Source organism: Palaemon carinicauda, chromosome 14, assembly GCF_036898095.1.
Source record: "Palaemon carinicauda isolate YSFRI2023 chromosome 14, ASM3689809v2, whole genome shotgun sequence".
Classification (NCBI taxonomy): Eukaryota; Metazoa; Arthropoda; class Malacostraca; order Decapoda; family Palaemonidae; genus Palaemon; species Palaemon carinicauda.
Window position 1 is genome coordinate 135,503,454 of NC_090738.1, and position 22,500 is coordinate 135,525,953.

Sequence of the window (22,500 nt, forward strand, 5' to 3'; positions counted from 1 at the left end):
TTCTGTCAATCTCTCCATAGTCTAGGGACGGTTTAAGCATGTCTTTAGCTGTCTCATCAATTCTAGACAGCACACGTAGTCCTGAGACAGACGCATTTGAATATTCACTCTTTGTTACCTAGACTTTTTTTCTGAGTCACTTCCAAGATAAAGAGGAAGCTATGATTAAGTTAATCCACAAGTAAAAACTCGAGGGGCATTCAGTAGAGCGCAGACCTCCGCCGCTGCAGCTTATTTCTAGGCCTTGACCTTTGACCTTAACCTGTATTAATTGGCGTGGATTTTCATACACTTAAATGTGAACCAAGTTTGAAGTCTCTGTGACAACGATGTCCAAACTTATGGCTGATTACGTGAATTGGATATTTTGCTTGACCGTGACCTTGATCTTTGACCCGGACCTTCCAAAATTTAATAATTTCTAGCGTTTTACATGACAGTTAATCCCTGCAAGTTTCATTACTCTACGATTAAAATTGTGGTCAGGAAGCTGTTCACAAACACACACAATCAAGGGCGAAAACATAACCACCTTCCAACTACGTTGGCGGAGGTAATAACTCATTCTGATCATCTATATAAAGAGAAATTGAGTCAGAACTTAAGAGGGATAAAATTCTACGTAGATTCAGAATTTAAGAGGAATAAAATTCTACATAGAATCAGAACTTCAGAGGAATAAAATTCTACATAGAATCAGAACTTCAGAGGAATAAAATTCTACATAGAGTCAGAACTTAAGAGGAATAAAATTCTACATAGAGTCAGAACTTGAGAGGAATAAAATTCTACATAGAGTTAGAACTTAAGAGGAATAAAATTCTACTTAGAGTCAGAACTTAAGAGGAATAAAATTCTACATAGAGTCAGAACTTAAGAGGAATAAAATTCTACTTAGAGTCAGAACTTCAGAGGAATAAAACTACATTGAGTCAGAATACTACGACAGACAAGAGACAGCAACCAACCAACCAAACAAACTAATCTACATAATCACAACCCCTTCTTCATCAGTCTCGGATTACTGACGACTCCAAGACGCTAAGTCTCCGACTAGTCTAGGGCAACTTGTCCTATAAAAGTCTTCCTTTGGGAAATGCCAGTGACATTCAAATGAAGCATTATTTTTTCTTGTGGACCACTACTCAACTTTCTATGAATGGCCATGATGTAGCATTAACCCTTTTACCCCCAAAGGACGTACTGGTACGTTTCACAAAACTTTGTCCCTTTACCCCCATGGACGTACCGGTACGTCCTTGCAAAAAAATGCTATAAAAAATTTTTTTTCAGATTTTTGATAATTTTTTGAGAAAATTAAGGCATTTTCCAAGAGAATGAGACCAACCTGACCTCTCTATGACAAAAATTAAGGCTGTAAGAGCAATTTAAAAAAAAATATATATATACTGCAAAATGTGCTGGGGAAAAAATAACCCCTTGAGGGTTAAGGATTGGAAATTTCCAAAGAGCCTAGAGGTAAAAGGGTTAATAGTACGGTAGTAGTGTAAGCATATCATAGAATCATCATCATCATCTTCTCCTACGCCTATTGACGCAAAGGGCCTCGGTTAGATTTCCCCTGTTGTCTCTATTTTGAGGTTTTAAATCAACACTTCTCAATTCATCATCTCCTACTTCACAATTCATAGTCCTCAGCCATGTAAGCCTATGTCTTCTAACTCTTCTAGTGCCTTGTGTAGTCCAGCTAAATGTTTGGTGAACTAATCTCTCTTGGGGAGTGGGAAGAGCATGCCCAAACCATCTCCATCAACCCCTCATCGTGATATCATATAATTATAATTTTAATTATGTTAGTGTCCTTAAAATATTTTATTTTTCCTTGTTTCCTTTCCTCATTGGGCTATTTTCCCTGTTGGGGCCCCTGGGCTTATAGCATTCTGCTTTTCCAACTAGGGTTGTAGCTTAGCAATTAATAATAATAATAATAATAATAATAATCAAAAAGTGGGTCAGGAATGCAAGTTCTAACTCAAAGGATGTGAAGTTCGAAGTTCAAGGAGAGGTTCCTTCATTCTACATGCTTATGTAGGGTACAAACTATTCTATTCGCCTTAAAAAACTAAAAAAAAATACAAACTGATTTACAATAGTTGAGGTAATTATCTACTATGATCAATCATTTTATGGTTCGAGCTAAGAGGCCATGAAATTCTTCAACAATGCTTTTACGTCGGCTCTTCTCTCTATTGGGTTAAGACGTGAAATGTGACCTCTACCATCTGGACTTCTATCTTCACAAATTCTCATTTAAGCTTAAGTCTTAATCAATTAAATTTTTCTTTCATTGCCTAGGCCACCCTACAGTCCTTCATCCTACTAACAATTCCATATGATATCTACTGCTCTTCTCCCATTCTCATCACACATCCAAACCATTTCACTCGAGCATATCTAATCCCAATTTTTCATTCGCAAACAACTTTCCATTGTGCTTAAGCCACGAAACTCCTATTTTAAATTCCCAAATTCCATATGATATCTACTGCTCTTCTCCCATTCTCATCACACATCCAAACCATTTCACTCGAGCATTTCTAATCCAAATTTCTCATTCACAAACATATAACATTCACGCTGTGCTTAAGCCACGAAACTTGTATTCTAAATTCCCAACTTTTCTAAAACTTGCATTGCAAATATCCACATGGGCTACTTTTGCAATTCGCCTCTATTGTAAGGATAGAAGAGACTCTTTAGCTATGGTAAGCAATGGCTATCATGTCCTTAATCATAGTTCATCATAAGTATAAGATAGTGATGGACATTCTTTAAACTTATCTTTTATTACTATGTTGTATAAAATTAAAAGTTTCAATATACTGTAAGAAAAAAAATAACGGATCAACCTCAAAGCTATTCCCACACTCTATGCTACACCAGGGTGAAATTTTGTAAACCATAGAAATCTTTATGTCATATAACTCATACATATCTGTTTAAGATATAACAGCATTCTATCTCAAGCTATAAGATGACAAACATTGAACAAATTGAACCCCAAAGAACATTATAAGAATGAACAAGAGCTAAAATTGCCAAGAGAGAATCATATCTCTTACCAGCATTGCTTGAGGGTACACTCCGGCACACTATTCTATCGAATTTCTCTTCCTCTTGTTATGGTAAAGTTTTTATAGTTATATAAGAAATATTTATTTTAATGTTGTTACCATTCTTAGAATATTTTATTTTTCCTTGTTTCCTTTCTCACTGGGCTATTTTCCCTGTTGGAGCCTCTGGGCTTATAGCATCTAGCTTTTCCAACTAGGGTTGTAGCTTAGCAAATAATAATAATAATATAACACTAAAACATTTCTCGGTACAATGATGCAACTATGAACAAGGGTTTCTTAGAATAAACATACTGTAATTACCCTTATGAAATGAGGACTGGCCATTGCTGTAAGTTACAGCTCTGTCTTTTGTAAAAAGGCAAGATATTAGAGTACCTCTAAACAGGTGGAGGTTTTACCAAGTACAGAACTCTATCCTTTGTAAAAGGCAAGGCATTAGAGTACTTCTAGACAGGCGGAGGATTCACCAAATACAGGCAGTAGTGGGCTGAATCTTGAATCAAAACAACCTGATTCAAACGAGACCATCCAGAAAGAGATTTTGCAAGTTCCTGGCAAATGTGTGGACACAGCCCTACTTCACATTAGTCAGGTTATGATAAAATGGGACAGTTCGAATAGGAAAGTAGTATTTAAAGACACAGTACAGTAGTTAGAAAACAAACCAATGTACTGAATTCCAAAAGAGACTTAGGTGTATAGTCCTACAGTATCACTACACCATAAAAAAGTACCTAAAGTTATATTTTGTTTATGTCTGCAATCTGTATAGTTCACTTGGATACTGGCACAAATGATCTTTGGATTTTCCTATGTCAATACAGAGCTATGATAAATCAATACAAGTTGAGCAAAAGATTAAACCAAGACATCAAAACAAACCAAAAAGTCCATCTGAAAGGCAACATGTTTGTTCAAAGAGTCCCCCAAGCCACATATGACTCCAAGAATGATCTTACTTATGGCAGACTTTGTATGAAGAAAGCACAGATTGAAAGCAAAAAGATGAAAATTATTCATGAAGTTCACACTTCTATTATATAATCTATGGACCCTCCAAATGATAGGAATGGTTTCCCAGACATAATACCATGACATAAACTAAAAAGCTAAGAGTATAAGAGATTTACCAGCGACAACCTTTGATCCACCACAACGCACTACACGCTGTCCTATTGAATGATTTTCAATACAGTAACGTATGATACTTAATACAATAAACAACTTTGACGCAATATAAAAGGTGCTATGAGTCAATGTACAGCATACAGATTCAAAATATGTTATTTTCATTAGTAAAATAAATTTTTGAATATACTTACCCGATAATCATGTAGCTGTCAACTCCGTTGCCCGACAGAATTCTACGGGAGGGATACGCCAGCTATCACTATACTAGAAGGGGGTGTACTCACAAGCGCCACCTGTGGCCAGGTACTACAGTACTTGTTGTTGACGCCACCTCACTTTTTCCTCGGTCCACTGGTTCTCTATGGGGAGGAAGGGTGGGTCAATTAAATCATGATTATCGGGTAAGTATATTCAAAAATTTATTTTACTAATGAAAATAACATTTTTCAATATTAAACTTACCCGATAATCATGTAGCTGATTCACACCCAGGGGGGTGGGTGAAAAACCAGTGTACAAGACTAAAGGATAGCTAAGTATCCCGTATTTCATATAATCAGTTATCCACAATAACAATGAAATAATAAGTACCTGGTAAGGAAGTCGACTTGAACCGTTACTCTGCCTTTAATAAGATCGTCTTCCTTACTGAGCGCAGCGTTCCTCTTGGAAGGCTGAATCAACTCAAAGGTGCTAAAGTATACAGGGCTGCAACCCATACTAAAGGACCTCATCACAACCTTTAACCTCGGCGCTTCTCAAGAAAGAATTGACCACCCGCCAAATCAACAAGGATGTGGAAGGCTTCTTAGCCGACCGTACAACCCATAAAAAGTATTCAAGAGAAAGGTTAAAAGGTTATGGGATTATGGGAATGTAGTGGCTGAGCCCTCGCCTACTACTGCATTCGTTGCTACGAATGGTCCCAGGGTGTAGCAGTACTCGTAAAGAGACTGGACATCTTTGAGATAGAATGATGCGAACACTGACTTGCTTCTCCAATAGGTTGCATCCATAACACTCTGCAGAGAATGGCTCTGTTTGAAGGCCACTGAAGTAGCCACAGCTCCCACTTCATGTGTCCTTACCTTCAGCAAAGCAAGGTCTTCTTCCTTCAGATGAGAATGTGTTTCTCTAATCAGAAGCCTGAATAGTAAGAAACTGAGTTCTTAGAACTTGGAAAAGAAGGTTTCTTGATAGCACACTATAAGGCTTCTGATTGTCATTGTAAAGGTTAAGACCTTTTTAGATAGTACCTAAGAGCTCTAACTGGGCAAAGTACTCTCTCCAGTTCATTCCCCACCAAGTTGGACAGGCTTGGGATCTCGAACGACTTAGGCCAAGGACGTGAAGGAAGCTCGTTTAGCAAAAACCGAGCTGCAAGGAACATGTAGCCGTTTCAGATGTGAAAACAATGATCCTGCTGAAGGCGTGGATCTCACTTACTCTTTTAGCTGTTGTCAAGCACACGAGGAAAAGAGTTTTTAATGTGAGGTCCTAAAAAGAGGCTGATTGGAGAGGTTCAAATCTTGATGACATAAGGAACCTTAGGACCACGTCTAGATTCCAGCCTGGAGTGGACAACCGACGTTCCTTTGAGGTCTCAAAAGACCTAGGGAGGTCCTGTAGATCTTTGTTGGTGGAAAGATCCAAGCCTCTGTGGCGGAAAACCGCTGCCAACATACTTCTGTAACCCTTGATCGTAGGAGCTGAAAGGGATCTTACTTTCCTTAGATATAACAGGAAGTCAGCAATCTGGGTTACAGTGGTACTGGTTGAGGAAACTGCATTGGTCTTGTACCAGCTACGGAAGACTTCCCCTTGAGACTGATAGATTCTGAGAGTGGATGTTCTCCTTGCTTTGGCAATCGCTCTGGCTGCCTCCTTCGAAAAGCCCCTAGCTCTTGAGAGTCTTTCGAAAGTCTGAAGGCAGTCAGACGAAGAGCGTGGAGGTTCGGGTGTACCTTCTTTACGTGAGGTAGACGTAGAAGGTTCACTCCTAGAGAAAGAGTCCTGGGAATGTCGACCAGCCATTGCAGTACCTCTAAGAACCATTCTCTCGCGGGCCAGAGCGGAGCCAACCAACGTCAGCCGTGTCCCTTTGCGAGAGGAGAACTTCTGAAGTACCCTGTTGACAATCTTGAACGGCGGGAATGCATACAGGTCGAGATGGAACCAATCCAGCAGAAAAGCATCCACGTGAACTGCTGCTGGGTCTGGAATCGGAGAACAATACAATAGGAGTCTCTAGGTTATCGAGGTAGCGAACAGATCTATGGTTGGCTGACCCCACAGGGCCCAAAGTCTGCTGCAAACATTCTTGTGAAGGGTCCACTCTGTGGGGATGACCTGACCCTTCCGGCTGAGGTGATCTGCCATGACATTCATACCGCCCTGAATGAACCTCGTTACCAGCGTGAGCTTTCGATCTTTAGACCAGATGAGGAGGTCCCTTGCGATCTAGAACAACTTCACGAAAGAGTCCCTCCCTGCTTGAAGGTGTAAGCCAGGGCTGTGGTGTTGTCAGAGTCCACCTCCACCACTTTGTTAAGCTGGAGGGACTTGAAGTTTATCAAGGCCAGAAGAACCGCCAACAACTCCTGCAATTGATGTGAAGTGTCCTTTGCTCCTGATTCCATGTTCTCGATCATTCCTGTCCGTCCAAAGTCGCACCCCAGCCCGTGTCTGATGTGTCCGAGAGGAGACTGCGGTCGGGTTTCTGAACAGCCAAAGGTAGACTTCCTTGAGAAGAAAGCTGTTCTTACACCACGCGAGAGAAGACCTCCTCTCTTCAAACAGGAACTGAGACCGTCTCTAGCGTCATGTCCTTTATCCAGTGAGCAGCTAGATGATACTGAAGGGGGGGAGGTGGATTCTCCCTAACACGATGAACAGGGCCAGCGATGAAAGTGTCCCTGTTAGACTCATCCACTACCTGACTGAGCATCGGTTCCTTCTCAGCATGCTCTGGATGCATTCTAGGGCTTGGAAGATCCTTGGGGCCGACGGAAAAGCCCGAAAAGCTCGACTCTGAAGATCCATACCCAGGGAGACAATGGTCTGGGATGGGATGAGCTGAGACTCCTCAAAATTGACCAGGAGGCCCAGTTCTTTGGTCAGATCCATAGTCCATCTGAGAATCTCCAGACAGCGACGACTTGTGGGAGCTCTTAAAAGCCAGTCGTCTGACGGAGCCGGACACAAGATCATGGTACTGCTGCACAGTCTGTGAACTGTCAACCATGGGTAAGCGAGGAAGTACAGTGACAACCCGAAGCTGTCTAGACTGTCTGGGTCGTACAGACAACTCCTTATCGGGTTGCTGAGGTTGCCGCACTGCGTCACAACAAGTCACTTCTGCTGGTTGTTGAATGTCTTCCCAGTGACACACTGACTCCGTAAACAAAAAATCCTTTAACAAGGACTAAGCTTGGACTGTATGTCTTGCAACACAGCTCAAGGTCTATGGGAGCAGGTGTGATAACAGACGGGGTTAGTGACTGAAGTGGAACCATTACCTTCCCTGGAAGCATGTTATGCTTAAATAAAAGTCCATAGGAGGCTACGCAGCTAAAGGCTCCTCTCCAAATGACAGAGTCCTCAAGGGAATATCAGAAGGAGGGAGAAAAGCACTTTCTCATCTACAGGGACCATATCCGAGAAAAGTTAAGTTCTCTCAGTGAGGGTTTCAATGGTGCAAAAGCAGCAGACTAGAAGGCAACATTATGAAACTGCTTGACAGTCTAGTGAGTTGGCAACAACCAAAGATGTATGACTGAGAAGCATGCGGTAAGGTATGCAGAGCATGTTGTATGCAGAGCATGCTGTATGCAGAGCATGCTGTATGTAGAGCATGTTGTATGCAGAGCATGCTGTATGCAGAGCATGTTGTATGTAGAGCATGCTGAATGCAGAGCATGCTGTATGCAGAGCATGTTGTATGCAGAGCATGCTGAGTGTAGAGCATGTTGTATGCAGAGCATGCTGAATGCAGAGCATGCTGTATGCAGAGCATGTTGTATGCAGAGCATGCTGTATGCAGAGCATGCTGTATGCAGAGCATGCTGTATGTAGAGCATGCTGTAAGGTAAGCAGAGCGTGTTGCATGGCGTTTAACATTTCTCAGAAATTCCATGACCAGTGCTAGAGTGCTTCATGCATGCTTGCATGGGGTTTTAATATCAACATAATATTTACCTTACATTCATAACTCATGATTCATTTTTGTTTTGAAGATATTTTTGCCATATTTTGCGATATTGTTAAAAATATATTGCAAGGAATACATATATATTTTTATATAAGTAAGACAAATAACCTCCATTATCATAATGTTTGTGTAGGCATACATGTATATGATTACAAATGCAAGTTATGAAAGTAATGAGGTGTTATTATTGTCATTTGTTATTTCTCAAGTTGAGGAGAAAGTGGCAGATGCATGCGTTGAGGTGGCTGACTCATAGCATGAGGTTGCTGCCTCAAGAGTTGCGCTTGCTGTAAGGGTTGCGGATGCGCAGTAGCAGGTTCCTGAGGAACGAGTTAAGGTTCCTGAGGTGTGAGCTGCGAGAGTTGAGATAGCGGCTGCGCAGAACGCAGTTCTTGTCTCGCGAGTTGAGGTTCCTGAGGAGCTAGCCTAAGCTGCAGCGAGTGCTGAGGTGGCTGCCTCATTGATGGAAGAGGTTGTCGTACCTCAAGAGATTGTTGCCTCGCTGGTGGAACCGCAAGCGGAAGCGGAGGAAGTAAGGCATAAGACTCCTGCTCCCATTGCTGAGGTTGCCTTAAGGAAGGTTAAGGTTGCTGCACAACGCTGGTAACTGGCAACTCAGAACGCGGTAAGGTAGCCTGAGGAACCTCAACTTCGTACGCCTGGCAGACTGGACTGCGGTGAGGCGGAGGTTGCTGCACACCGCTGGTAACTGGCAACTCAGAACGCGGTAAGGTAGCCTGAGGAACCTCAACTTCGTACGCCTGGCAGACTGGACTGCGGAGAGGCGGAGCGTTCGCAGGAGGAGGTGTAACCTTCTCAGCCTGAAACTCACGCATTAAGACCCCAAGCTGCGACTGCATGGACTGCAGCAAAGTCGTCTTGGGATCAACAGACGATAAGGTCTGTTGTGGCATCGCCTTACCTCTCTTAGGAGGTGTGCAGTCACCTGAGACTGAGGAGAGTCAGAGCTAACCCAATGACTGCATCCGGGTTGTTGAACTCTAACTTCGTACGTCTGGCATAGGTCTGGACTTTACGTTTAAGAGGTCTTGAGACCTGAGACCAGCGTTTTCTCCCCGAAATTTCTTCTGCAGACGAGCAAAATAAGGGCTCAATCGTCTGCGGGTGGGAGTGACGGTCTCTTAAGACACGCCCGCAACCACCGAGGATACTTCTGTGCGCCGATCAAGGCCTGCCGAACCCTTTTGCCCTTCGACATTGCTTCTCCCCTGGGCTTGGGAGCTTGCAAGAGGTCCCGGACTGGGAGGACGACTGGCACGCACAGAAGTACCCTCACGCACAACACTGACACACTTTGCGCTAATCACTTATCACTTTTGATTTTCTGTTTGCACTTATTTCACTGAACTCGAAACTTTAAGTGGTTTGTACCTGAAACACGCAATTCTATCCTTTCTCAAAAGTTAGTAATTGCGAAAACAGAATTACAATGTAACAGAAAAATCTAATGAAAGATAAATAATTCAGTGGCTGGAAAGAGACTAAACACTAGATCAAATAAACTACGTTTAAAATCTCTCACCGCATAAAGCTTGAGAACAAGAAAAACTCTAGAAACGTTTACCTTCTTCCCCTAAAGAGACTAGGGAGAAGAGCAAAAACGATAACAACGTTACTCGCTTGAACGAAACGTTTATCCTCCTCTTTCTCCCTCCGTCTCTATCTCTCTCTCTCTCTCTCTCTCTCTTGACTTAGAACCTGAGAGAAGAGCCCAATCATATATATCGTTAAAACATATTATTGTTAAAGGAAAATATTTCCCAAAATGAAAAGTTCCTTTGTAGAATTAAAACCATTAAGTTAAGAAAGAATGAACAAAACGCTAGACACGGTTACTCTTACTGCAACGTGACACCGTGAAAATTCTCTCTCTATCGTAACGATAGAGCGCAAGTTGAACGTTCTGAAACGTCAACAACTGCAGAGACAAAACAAAACGTTAGTTCAACTTTGAAAACAGTACGAGACTATCAAAGAAATTCTTTCAAAAACATTAAAACAGCATAATATGTTAACAGGTAAAACCGAAATGACGGGCTCAATGTTAATTAACTTCGGTACAAGAAAAGACCGCCTACCATTAGGAAAGGTCGAATATATAAAAATTAATTTTAATAATTTTATAATAAAAGGAAGTTAATCGAAGAGGCCTATAAAAGGCGGAGAGATATAAAATAAATTAAGAAAGAGAGTCTATACTCTCTTAGACACCAACACTTCCATCTAAGGGAAGGGTCGGCCATTAAAAGGTGAAAGAGAGTTCATACTCTCTTCGTCACCATAATTAAATTAATTCCAAAAGCTAACTAAGCTAATATAGAAGTTTCTAGTATAGCGAATAGCTGCAAATTTTAGAGAAATACTTCACCAAACCGTGAACAATACTCCAAAATCATAAGCGTATCCAAGAACGTCTTGCCGGAAGCACGACAGAGGAAAAAGTGAGGTGGCGTCAACAACAAGTACTGTAGTACCTGGCCACAGGTGGCGCTTGTGAGTACACCCCCTTCTAGTATAGTGATAGCTGGCGTATCCCTCCCGTAGAATTCTGTCGGGCAACGGAGTTGACAGCTACATGATTATCGGGTAAGTTTAATATTGAAAAATACAGGGCTACAAGCGTACTTTGTAAGACGATGAATGAAATAATACTGTACGCAAATACGTGCAGTGAGCGAAACATTATTAAATCCATGATTTTCAATACAGTATGATACTTAACCCTTTTACCCCCAAAGGACGTACTGGTACGTTTCACAAAAGCCATCCCTTTACCCCCATGGACGTACCGGTACGTCCTTGCAAAAAAATTCTATAAAAAATTTTTTTTCATATTTTCTATAATTATTTGAGAAAATTCAGTCATTTTCCAAGAGAATGAGACCAACCTGACCTCTCTATGACATAAATTAAGGCTGTTAGAGCAATTTAAAAAAATATATACTGCAAAATGTGCTGGGAAAAAAATAACCCACTGGGGGTTAAGGGTTGGAAATTTCCAAGTAGCCTGGGGGTAAAAGGGTTAATACAATAATCAACTTTGACGCAACATAAGAGGGACTATGAGTCAGTAAACTACATATGTCTTCAGAATGTACCACACTATAAGTGTACTTTGTAATGTGACAAATGATACAATACTGTACAGTATGTACATACAGTACTGCAGTGCGCAAAACATTACCCAACTGTACCAATAAATTCTGGATTAATTTAGTATAAAACCTAGAAGTAGGAAAGTAAGAGGATGTATTAATACAGTACTCAACTGCTGTAATGAAAATTCCTGGTACAAAGTAAGCGTCAGTAGATTCATACAAAGACTAGATTCTTGAACCCCAACCTTTATGGGGGGGGGGGGAGTTATTCCCATAATCAAAACACAACACCATTTATCACTTAGACTTTACACCATATCACAGACAAGGCTTGCTTACCGAATGCTATACCTCTCGACTGATAAGATACAACTACTGTACAATTATAACGGCAGGATATAAGATATGTCTGTATTATAGTCTAGACTCTATACATGAAATGAATTCGTGTGAAACTTTTGGTTAAATGAGAGTAATTTTATATCTTCGCTGTTTACGGAATCATTATTGGATGAAGGATTATACATTAGAAAGATGCATCCTAAATAAGAACTAGCCTAGAGGGGTACTCAGTAGAGCGCAGACCTACGCCGCGGCAGCTTATTTCTCGACCTTGTGCTTGACCGTGATCTTGACCTTTGACCTTCCAAAATTTAACCATTTCCAGCTTTTTACATAAAAGTTAATCCCTGCAAATTTCATTACTCTACGATTAAAATTGTGGCCAGGAAGCTGTTCACAAACAAACACACAGGGGGTAAAACATAACCTTCCAACCTCGTTGCAGAGGAAATTATTTCATTTGTATTATAAATGACAATGAAAAATCTTCACAATTCATTTGATGTTCACGGAAAAACTATGAATGATGTAAACCCTGATAAAGCAATAAATCAAAAATTGCAAAGGGACTGAACAATATATTTCAAAATGGGAAGAACAACTAAACAATAAATTTCTCAGCTGGAAGATTGACTAACCAATAAAATTTGCGTGAAGACAATAATTTCTCCAATCTAATCTTCGCCGCTCAATGCTTCATACCACCGTGCCTCTGTATGAAGTTGAATTTGATTCATAACAAAACCAAAAGAAGAGAAGCGTTAAAGTTTCCCATTGAGAGAGAGAGGTTTTCAAATCAACAAGAAAGCAATATTCTATCGTAGCATATAAATGCTACAATAGAAGTAATTAGGGGTAACAAAGGAGTTAGAAAACTATCAGATAAGATACAAGAAAGTAGACTGAGGTGGTATGGTCATGTCATGAGAAGAGATGAACAGTATATTGGGAGGAGAGTGATGGAAATGGAGGTACAGGGAACGAGAAGGAGAGGGAGACCAAAGCGAAGGTGGATGGACTGTATCAAGGATGACCTTCGATCAAAGGGATTAACCGGTGATGAGGTGTGGGGCAGAGGTAGATGGAGAACGCTGGCCAGAAACATCGACCCCACATAAAGGCGGGAAAAGATGCAGACAAAGAAGAAGAAGATTGTGGCGTATAAATACTAACGACAGATTATGCGGTATTTCCTTGGTTCTAAAATTAACAAGAAATCCATATTTCATTGTAGTATACAAAGAATAGTGACAGACTATACAGACTGTAGTGTCAGATTATACAATACTGTAATAGTATACAAAGAATGGCGACAGATTATACAGACTGTAGTGTCAGATTATACAGTACTGTACTAGTATACAAAGACTAGTGACAGACTATACAGACTGTAGTGTCAGATTATACAGTACTGTACTAGTATACAAAGACTAGTGACAGACTATACAGACTGTAGTGTCAGATTATACAATACTGTACTAGTATACAAAGACTAGTGACAGACTATACAGACTGTAGTGTCAGATTATACAGTACTGTACTAGTATACAAAGACTAGTGACAGACTATACAGATTGTAGTGTCAGATTATACAGTACTGTACTAGTATACAAAGACTAGTGACAGACTATACAGATTGTAGTGTCAGATTATACAATACTGTAATAGTATACAAAGAATAGTCGCAGACTATACAGACTGTAGTGTCAGATTATACAGTACTGTACTAGTATACAAAGAATAGTGACACATTATACAGACTGTAGTGTCAGATTATACAGTACTGTACTAGAATACAAAGAAGAGTGACAGACTATACAGACTGTAGTGTCAGATTATACAATACTGTACTAGTATACAAAGAATAGTGACAGACTATACAGATTGTAGTGTCAGATTATACAGTACTGTACTAATATACAAAGAATAGTCACAGATTATACAGACTGTCGTGTCAGATTATACAGTACTGTAATAGAATACAAAGAATAGCGACAGACTATACAGACTGTAGTGTCATATTATACAGTACTGTACTAGTATACAAAGAATAGTGACAGACTATACAGACTGTAGTGTCATATTATACAGTACTGTACTAGTATACAAAGAATAGTGACAGACTATACAGACTGTAGTGTCAGATTATACAGTACTGCACTAGTATACAAAGAATACTGACAGATTATACAGACTGTAGTGTCAGATTATACAGTACTGTACTAGTATACAAAGAATAGTGACAGATTATACAGACTCTAGTGTCAGATTATACATTACTGTACTAATATACAAAGAATAGTCACAGATTATACAGACTGTAGTGCCAGATTATACAGTACTGTACTAATATACAAAGAATAGTCACAGATTATACAGACTGTAGTGCAAGATTATACAGTACTGTAATAGTATACAAAGAATAGTCACAGACTATACAGACTGTAGTGTCAGATTATACAGTACTGTACTAGTATACAAAGAATAGCGACAGACTATACAGACTGTAGTGTCAGATTATACAGTACTGTACTAGTATACAAAGAATAGTCACAGACTATACAGACTGTAGTGTCAGATTATACAGTACTGTACTAGTATACAAAGAATAGTGACAGATTATACAGACTCTAGTGTCAGATTATACATTACTGTACTAATATACAAAGAATAGTCACAGATTATACAGACTCTAGTGCCAGATTATACAGTACTGTACTAGTATACAAAGAATGGCGACAGATTATACAGACTGTAGTGTCAGATTATACAGTACTGTACTAGTATACAAAGAATAGCGACAGACTATACAGACTGTAGTGTCAGATTATACAGTACTGTACTAGTATACAAAGAATAGCGACAGACTATACAGACTGTAGTGTCAGATTATACAGTACTGTACTAGTATACAAAGAATAGCGACAGACTATAAAGACTGTAGTGTCAGAATATACAGTACTGTACTAGTATACAAAAAATAGTGACAGATTATACAGGCTGCAGTGTCAGATTATACAGTACTGTACTAGTATACAAAGAATGGCGACAGATTATACAGGCTGCAGTGTCAGATTATACAGTACTGTACTAGTATACAAAGAATAGTCACAGACTACACAGACTGTAGTGTCAGATTATACAGTACTGTACTAGTATACAAAGAATAGTGACAGATTACACAGACTGTAGTGTCAGATTATACAGTACTGTACTAGTATACAAAGAAGAGTGACAGATTATACAGACTGTAGTGTCAGATTATACAGTACTGTACTAGTATACAAAGAAGAGTGACAGATTATACAGACTGTAGTGTCAGATTATACAGTAGTGTACTAGTCTACAAAAAATAGTGACAGACTATACAGACTGTCGTGTCAGATTATACAGTAGGCCTACTGTATTTCCTTGCTTTCAAAATCAGATTTCATGAGATGGTCCTTTCTTCATTAACAGCTGAAAAGTTTTTAAAACTGTACAGAAATCCTTTATGACAAAATTCCCTAAGTAATCCAGAAAAATGCTAAGTAATCCATTTTCTCGAGATGCCAATACTATACGCATATTCACTGATTTTAATAAATTCTTAGTCTTAAAGAAACAATCCCGGCATCAGGTAGAAGAGACTCTTTAGCTATGGTAAGCAGCTCTTCTAGGAGGACACTCCAAAATCAAACCATTGTTCTCTAGTTTTGGATAGTGCCATAGCCTCTGTACCATGGTCTTCCACTGTCTTGGGTTAAAGGTCTCTTGCTTGAGGGTACACTCGGGCACGCTATTCTATTCAGTTTCTCTTTTTCTTTTGTTAAAGTTTTTATAGTTTATATAGGAAATATTTATTTTAATATTGTTACTGTTCTTATATTATATTTTTCCTTGCTTCCTTTCCTCACTGGGCTATTTTCCCCATTGGGGCCCTTGGGCTTATAGCATCCTGCTTTTCCATCTAGGGTTGTAGCTTAGCAAGTAATAATAATAATAATAATAATAATAATAATAATAGTGCAGAGGTCTACATAAATGTAAGAAATGCCAATTTCAGAACATTTCTATCCCTCTTATACAAATGGAACATTAACATAAATATCAAATGCAGTTTTCTTTATAGCTGAGAGAATTTACAATCTATTTCAATAAAGATCTGATCACCCAATGTCAAAAAAATAAAATGTAAAAGAAAAATTAGGTCCATTTCTCCTATCTTTCAGTATTTACAAAATATTATATATACTGTACCTAGTTTTACTATATTTCATTTAAGATGAGTACAGTAAATGATTTATTAACCCTTTTACCCCCAAGGTATTTGGAACTTTCCAACCCTTAACCCCCGGGGGTTATTTTTTTTCAAGCACATTTTGCAGTATATTTTTTTTAAATTGCTCTAACAGCCTTAATTTTTGTCATAGAGAGGTTAGGTTGTCTCATTCTCTTGGAAAATGCCTGAAGTTTCTCAAAAAATTATCAAAAATATGCAAAAAAAAATTTAAATGGTAGTTTTTGCAAGGACGTACCGGTACGTCCATGGGGGTAAAGGGATGGGTTTTGTGAAACGTACCAGAACGTCCTTTGGGGGTAAAAGGGTTAAAGCATTACGGTGTGCTTAATATACCGATACGACAAAGCCAACGACTCAATTAGATATGAAAACGCATCACCAATAAAATATGTTAAAATACATCCACTTTCCTACAACTTCTAAAATGTATAATGCAGTAGCAGCCCCCAACATCAAAAGCATTTCTACATCAAAGACTTCTGGAACCATAACGACTGCTCTCAAACATAATGGACCCATTAAAAAATCCTACAATATGATAGGAACAACAAGGGGATATATTCCTTTCAATGAGATGGTGCAAGAACATCAGACAGATTTGCACCCACAACACACCAAAATATCAGTAGCTAAATTCTGATTGAAAATGGTGCTATACATAACATTCCTTTTCAAAGGCAGGTGGCTAAGGAACATGGATACTCACAACTGTATTTGATGATAAACACAGGATATTAAACTCCCATATATATGACAAATTTGAAGATAATTTGTATTTTTCCTAACCATACAAACCTTAGCTATTTACAAAGGGTATTACTCTTAGCGAAGCTGAAATGACGAGCCAATAGTTTTTAACGAGGGTTAATTACCCCCGCGCTAGTTAGCGGGGGGTGGGGAAGGGTAGCTTGCTACCCCTCCCCCCTCCACACACCGGTGACTTGCTTCACTTCACTTTTGGCTCGGCGGTGATCAGACGTGTCTGTTCATCGCCTTCGTGACAGCCTTTAATTTTCTTCTTTTTCTTTTCAGCTTGTGTGATTGGTTGGAAGTTGACCTTTAGTTCCTGCTGAACTCCCTGCTCACCATCCACCTGGTCCTGTGGCTACGCAACATCGTGCTGCGCGTGTGTCAGAAACACATGTTCGCCAACGCGCCAGCGATCTTCCCGTTCCTGCTCGTGAACGCGCCGCACCACCTGTCCTCTCACAGGACACGCGTCGACCTTCTGCTCGCCAGCGATCACCTACACATGCTGCTCGCCATCGCACGACCCTGCATGATCGCCCGCTTACGCATGCTGCTCCTCATCGCACTACCCTGAACGATCGCCCTCCTGCGGATGCTGATCACCATCGCACCCTTTCACGCGACCATTCACCTGCGCATGCTGCTCGCCATCGCACAACCCTGCACGATCGCCCGCTTACGCATGCTGCTCCTCATCGCACAACCCTGAACGATCGCCCTCCTGCGGATGCTGATCACCATCGCACCCTTTCACGCGATCATTCACCTGCGCATGCTGCTCGCCATCGCACAACCCTGCACGATCGCCCACTTACGCATGCTGCTCCTCATCGCACAACCCTGAACGATCGCCCTCCTGCGGATGCTGATCACCATCGCACCCTTTCACGCGATCATTCACCTGCGCATGCTGCTCGCCATCGCACAACCCTGCACGATCGCCCGCTTACGCATGCTGCTCCTCATCGCACAACCCTGAACGACCGCCCTCTTGCGGATGCTGATCACCATCGCACCCTATCACGCGATCATTCACCTACACATGCTGCTCGCCATCGCTTACCATCACGCGGTCATTATCGCCAGCGATCTTCTTCACCTATTTCTGGGCGAGGGACCTATGTCGCTCCGTGAAATGCTCCTTATAGCACCATTTCTAAGGTATAAATACTGCAAAAAACACCAGGAATATACCCAGCTCGCTCACCCTTATAGGGCATCGGTATACAGTAGTAACTGGGGCGTGTTAAAACCACTACCAGAGGTCCCTTACCAATTAGTCTTCTCCTTCTTCAACATCCCCCGTTACTACGAGGTGCCGTTCTACATCCGACTACTGCCCGCTGACATTATATCACTTTTTGATCTCATCGCTTAAACAGAACGATATTACAAAACCTTCATCTTTGACTAGACCTCTTACACGCTAAGTAAAGTTTGGTTATAACATAAGCCACATTTCATGTTCAAAGTCCATTTCTTCTATTTCATACCTTCACAAGTGTCTGTATTGCACTCCATCATGTATGAGCATTCTCAATAAGCCATCCATGTTACAATGTAGTTAGATGTGTCATGCTGGAAGATTGATCATAATGCAATTCTATAAGTCATCTAGAACCATTAACCTTTACTAGAACAATGACACTAAGATAAGAAATATTAAAGATGAACCAAAATGTTAGACGTGAAAATTAACCCACTTAGATATGAAAACAAAATACGTTCAAATATGGATTTTCATTATAAAATTAAATTTCATTGCATACTTACCGAACAATTATATAGCTGTAGGTTCGTAGGGAACCTACAGCTATATAATTGTTCGGAAAGACACAATTATATTACAACTTCTAAAAAGTAATGTTACAGCAGATATCACCAAGACAGTTTGTAAATTAGCTTTCCTCTTTATGGGATTACACGTAGAAATGAACCGAATTGACTCGTCTATCCTGTAATCCAACTGCCGGAACTATCAAAACTAGATCTCCATATAACGCTATTTTCTATACCATCAAACCAGTCTTCGTTCCTAGACTTTAACATTCATATCTGCTGCTTCTCTGGCTAACTTTCAGATTTAGCAAATCCTCTTTTACCAAACCACAATTTTGAGATCCACTATGTGAAAGTGAGTTGACTTCCCGCTAATGGCAGGGACTTGGTAAGGGTAGAGAGTCATCCTGTTATCCATGGGCAGCTTACATTCACGTAATTTTATCATGTACAGTTATTTCTTTAACTTAAACCCAGCAAATGTAAAAGGCCAACTGCACTCTCTTTCTTGCTGTTCTCCAAACTCTGGCTTGAGAGAAGGTAACAGTAATGCTCTACCCAGCAAATTTGAAAGGCCAACTGCCCTCTCTTTCTCGCTGTTCTCCAAACTCTTACTTGAGAGAAGGTAACAGTAATGCTCTACTCATCTTCTGAGACCTTCTTATTTACTCGTTTTACATATCAGACACGGAAAAACTCTTACTCCATCTAACCTACGCTTTGCACTACAGAGCAATTATGGCAACACCAACTATTACTTTCAGTGATAAGTTGAATCACTTTAAGTTTAATCTCCCAAGGAAACTACACTGCAACTGGGACTTTTGCTTATTATGCTATAATGCAGCATTCATCAATTTCAGAACTCAAACTTACTCATGAGTAAATCATTGCCAATATTATGAGAAACTATGACAAATTCGTAGATAATTTGTATTTTCCCCTAATACAAATCTCTAGTTATTCATATATGGAAGTTTGTGGGTGTTCCTATATCTCCTGACAGACACCTTAGAATAACTATGTAATATCTCTCTCCTAAAACGCCACGGGCATCTAAACGTCCTCAGAACTCAAACTTACTCATGAGTAAATCATTGCCAATATTTTGAACAAATCATAGCGAGTTTAGAGGGTAAACTATCATCAAAGGGCAAAAGGCACTCAAATCCTAAAGTCGTATAAGATGATTTTGTACAGAACGTTCTAGTGATTATACTGTATAGGCACAGGGAGTGTAGAGACTGGCAATACAGTACCAACATCCTGTACAAAAACACGGAAGAGAAAACATTCACAAAGTTATACTGTAGCTATTTAAAGACTGTAATGGCTCCACTGTTAAACACTGCATCAGAGACCTTGTCAACATCCATCTCAAAGGACTCACATTCCATACGAGACTTCCAATGACCTTGTTAACATTTCACAGTTTGCTTTCACCAAGACAAAGGATTACTGTATTTCCCTAAAACCCTTCACCATTACCACCAGGGAGAGACTTGGTGACAAGCATTATAAATGCACGGAAAGCAACGGTAAATGGCTAACCAAAATAACAACATACACAGGAGTAGAAATACTATCAAAATTTGAATGACTCATCTAGAGTCACTACTGTTCATTGATTACTAATTGAAAATAATTAAATAAACTATAATTAGTTGTGAGCTTCACAATAGTGCTGTGTTACCAGGCCTATAGTGATAATAGGCGGAGGTTGTCAGATCTTTGATAACTCTTCATTGGCTGTTACCTTTCGCCAGAATCCGACCCCTACTAAAGCAAGACGGCTTGTACTGCCTAGGAACAAATAAGACTGTGGAATAATAGGCTTCAATCATTTCGTTATGACTACACATTTGTGTAAGTACACTAGAATACTGTCACCAATAAGGTGTCAAGTTGGTAGATCAAACTTCCTGCGTCAGGTTAGGTTAGAATACGAAATCTTTTCTCTTTATATTCAAGTGCCACTGCATGAACGGCTATTGATTCTAGTCTAGCCTTGAATTTTTACCATAATTTCAGCTTTAGCATGAATCAAGAATAATTATACACAAGGTGCGAAAGGAAAAGGAAAGACATAAGCCGTCTTCAATATGGATAAAGCCTAACCTAACCTTCTTTAACCTGACTTAATCAATGGGGCCATAACTAAACCAACTAGCGAGCTCAGCTCACTGGATCCCTTACCTAACCTAACCCTGAGTGTTGTAAAGCATAAAATAATTCAGTTATATACCCAAATAGTTTCTCTCGTAATGCATAGGCTATGCAATTGTTGATCAGTTTTACCCAACCTTTCATATATCCCTCATCTAACAATTCCAAGCCGAGATATAGAGGTGTATGTATGATAGCGGCCACCTGTATGTATGATGACACCTGACTATGAATATGGCAACAAGAGGGGTCGCAGGGGGGGGGGGGGCGTTAGAACCCCTGTTAAGTAAGTAGGTAAGGACACAGCTTGTAGGTTAGGTTAGAGGGAAGTTTTGGTTAGTTGATATCCATACCTTATGCATGTGGGAGGACCTGGCCGTTGATATACAAAGGCTCGGCGATACCAACTATGAATATGGCAACATAAGAGGGGTCGCAGGGGGGACACAGCTTGTAGGTTAGGTTAGGGGGAGAAGTTTTGGTTAGTTGGTGTCCATTTTTTATGCATATGGGAGGACCTGGCCGCTGATATACAAAGGCTCCGAGATATAAATGACAGATAAATAAATAATGGGAAGTTATTAAAGGGCAAATAAATGGAAAATGGGGAAAGGTATAAAATAACTACCTTATTGTCCTACACAAATAGGAACCAAGATGATAACGGGATGAAATCTAAAACAATCACAAAAAAAAAACAGTAAAAACAATAGCATTTCGTATTAAATGTATGTCAAATCAAGTAAATATTAAGAAGGAAATACTTCAATGATTGACAGTCTGAATATACAGTAAGAATCAAATTAACACCACAGCCAATTAATATATTAGTTTATGCATATATATACTCCCCAGCGTAGCCTAGACCCTACTATGCCAGCTCTATTTCAAGGCAGGATAAAAGGAACTGAATATTATGAATGAAATCGTAAACAAGAGATCAACCTCAGACAGGACAACATAGGAGGTCGTAACCCACAATAAACTACCATACCCTGATCCATTTTACAAAGTTCCATGACATTTATTAGAATTTTCTCGTGATTTACGCTAATAATAAGAACACCATAGCCATTGCAAGCCTCTAAATGGCATTATACTTGCAACAAATCAACTCATATTTACATTACCTCGTAACACAGAGGAAATCACACCCAGGAGCAATAATGCAGACCTCTCACGAGCACTGTAAAGTCAACACTGATGACATTACGATTGTGACGTCATTATCAGAGTTGCCAGGTTTTCCAAATGAGAAAAGGCCAACGTATGATCAACTTCACCGTTTAAAAGGCCAAGCTGATATTAGAAAAAGGCTGAAAATTTACCATTTAAGGCTAAACAATTTAAAAAAAAGCCAAATTTAGGTATCTAGCACGAAAAAGGTCAAATTTTGAGTTTTTTCTTTTTTCTTTTTGGTCCGAAAAAGGCCAACCTGGCAACCCTAGTCATTATTTACTATCATAGAAAATGGTGGAGTATATTCTCATCCCGTCAATTTAAGTTTTATTCTTTCTAATAACAAGAAAATATATAAATTTAAAGAGTTTATTAATATAATAATTTATAAAATAGCATTTATATTATTTATATTAACTGTGAAAGGGCAAATATACCGATTTG

General features: G+C 39.7%; 1 protein-coding gene across 1 annotated transcript in view; it reads left to right on the forward strand.

Moving 5' to 3' along the window:
• Window positions 1-22,500, forward strand: part of LOC137653788 (solute carrier family 45 member 3-like) — a 250,798-nt gene that overhangs the window by 34,372 nt on the left and 193,926 nt on the right. The window lies entirely within an intron of this gene.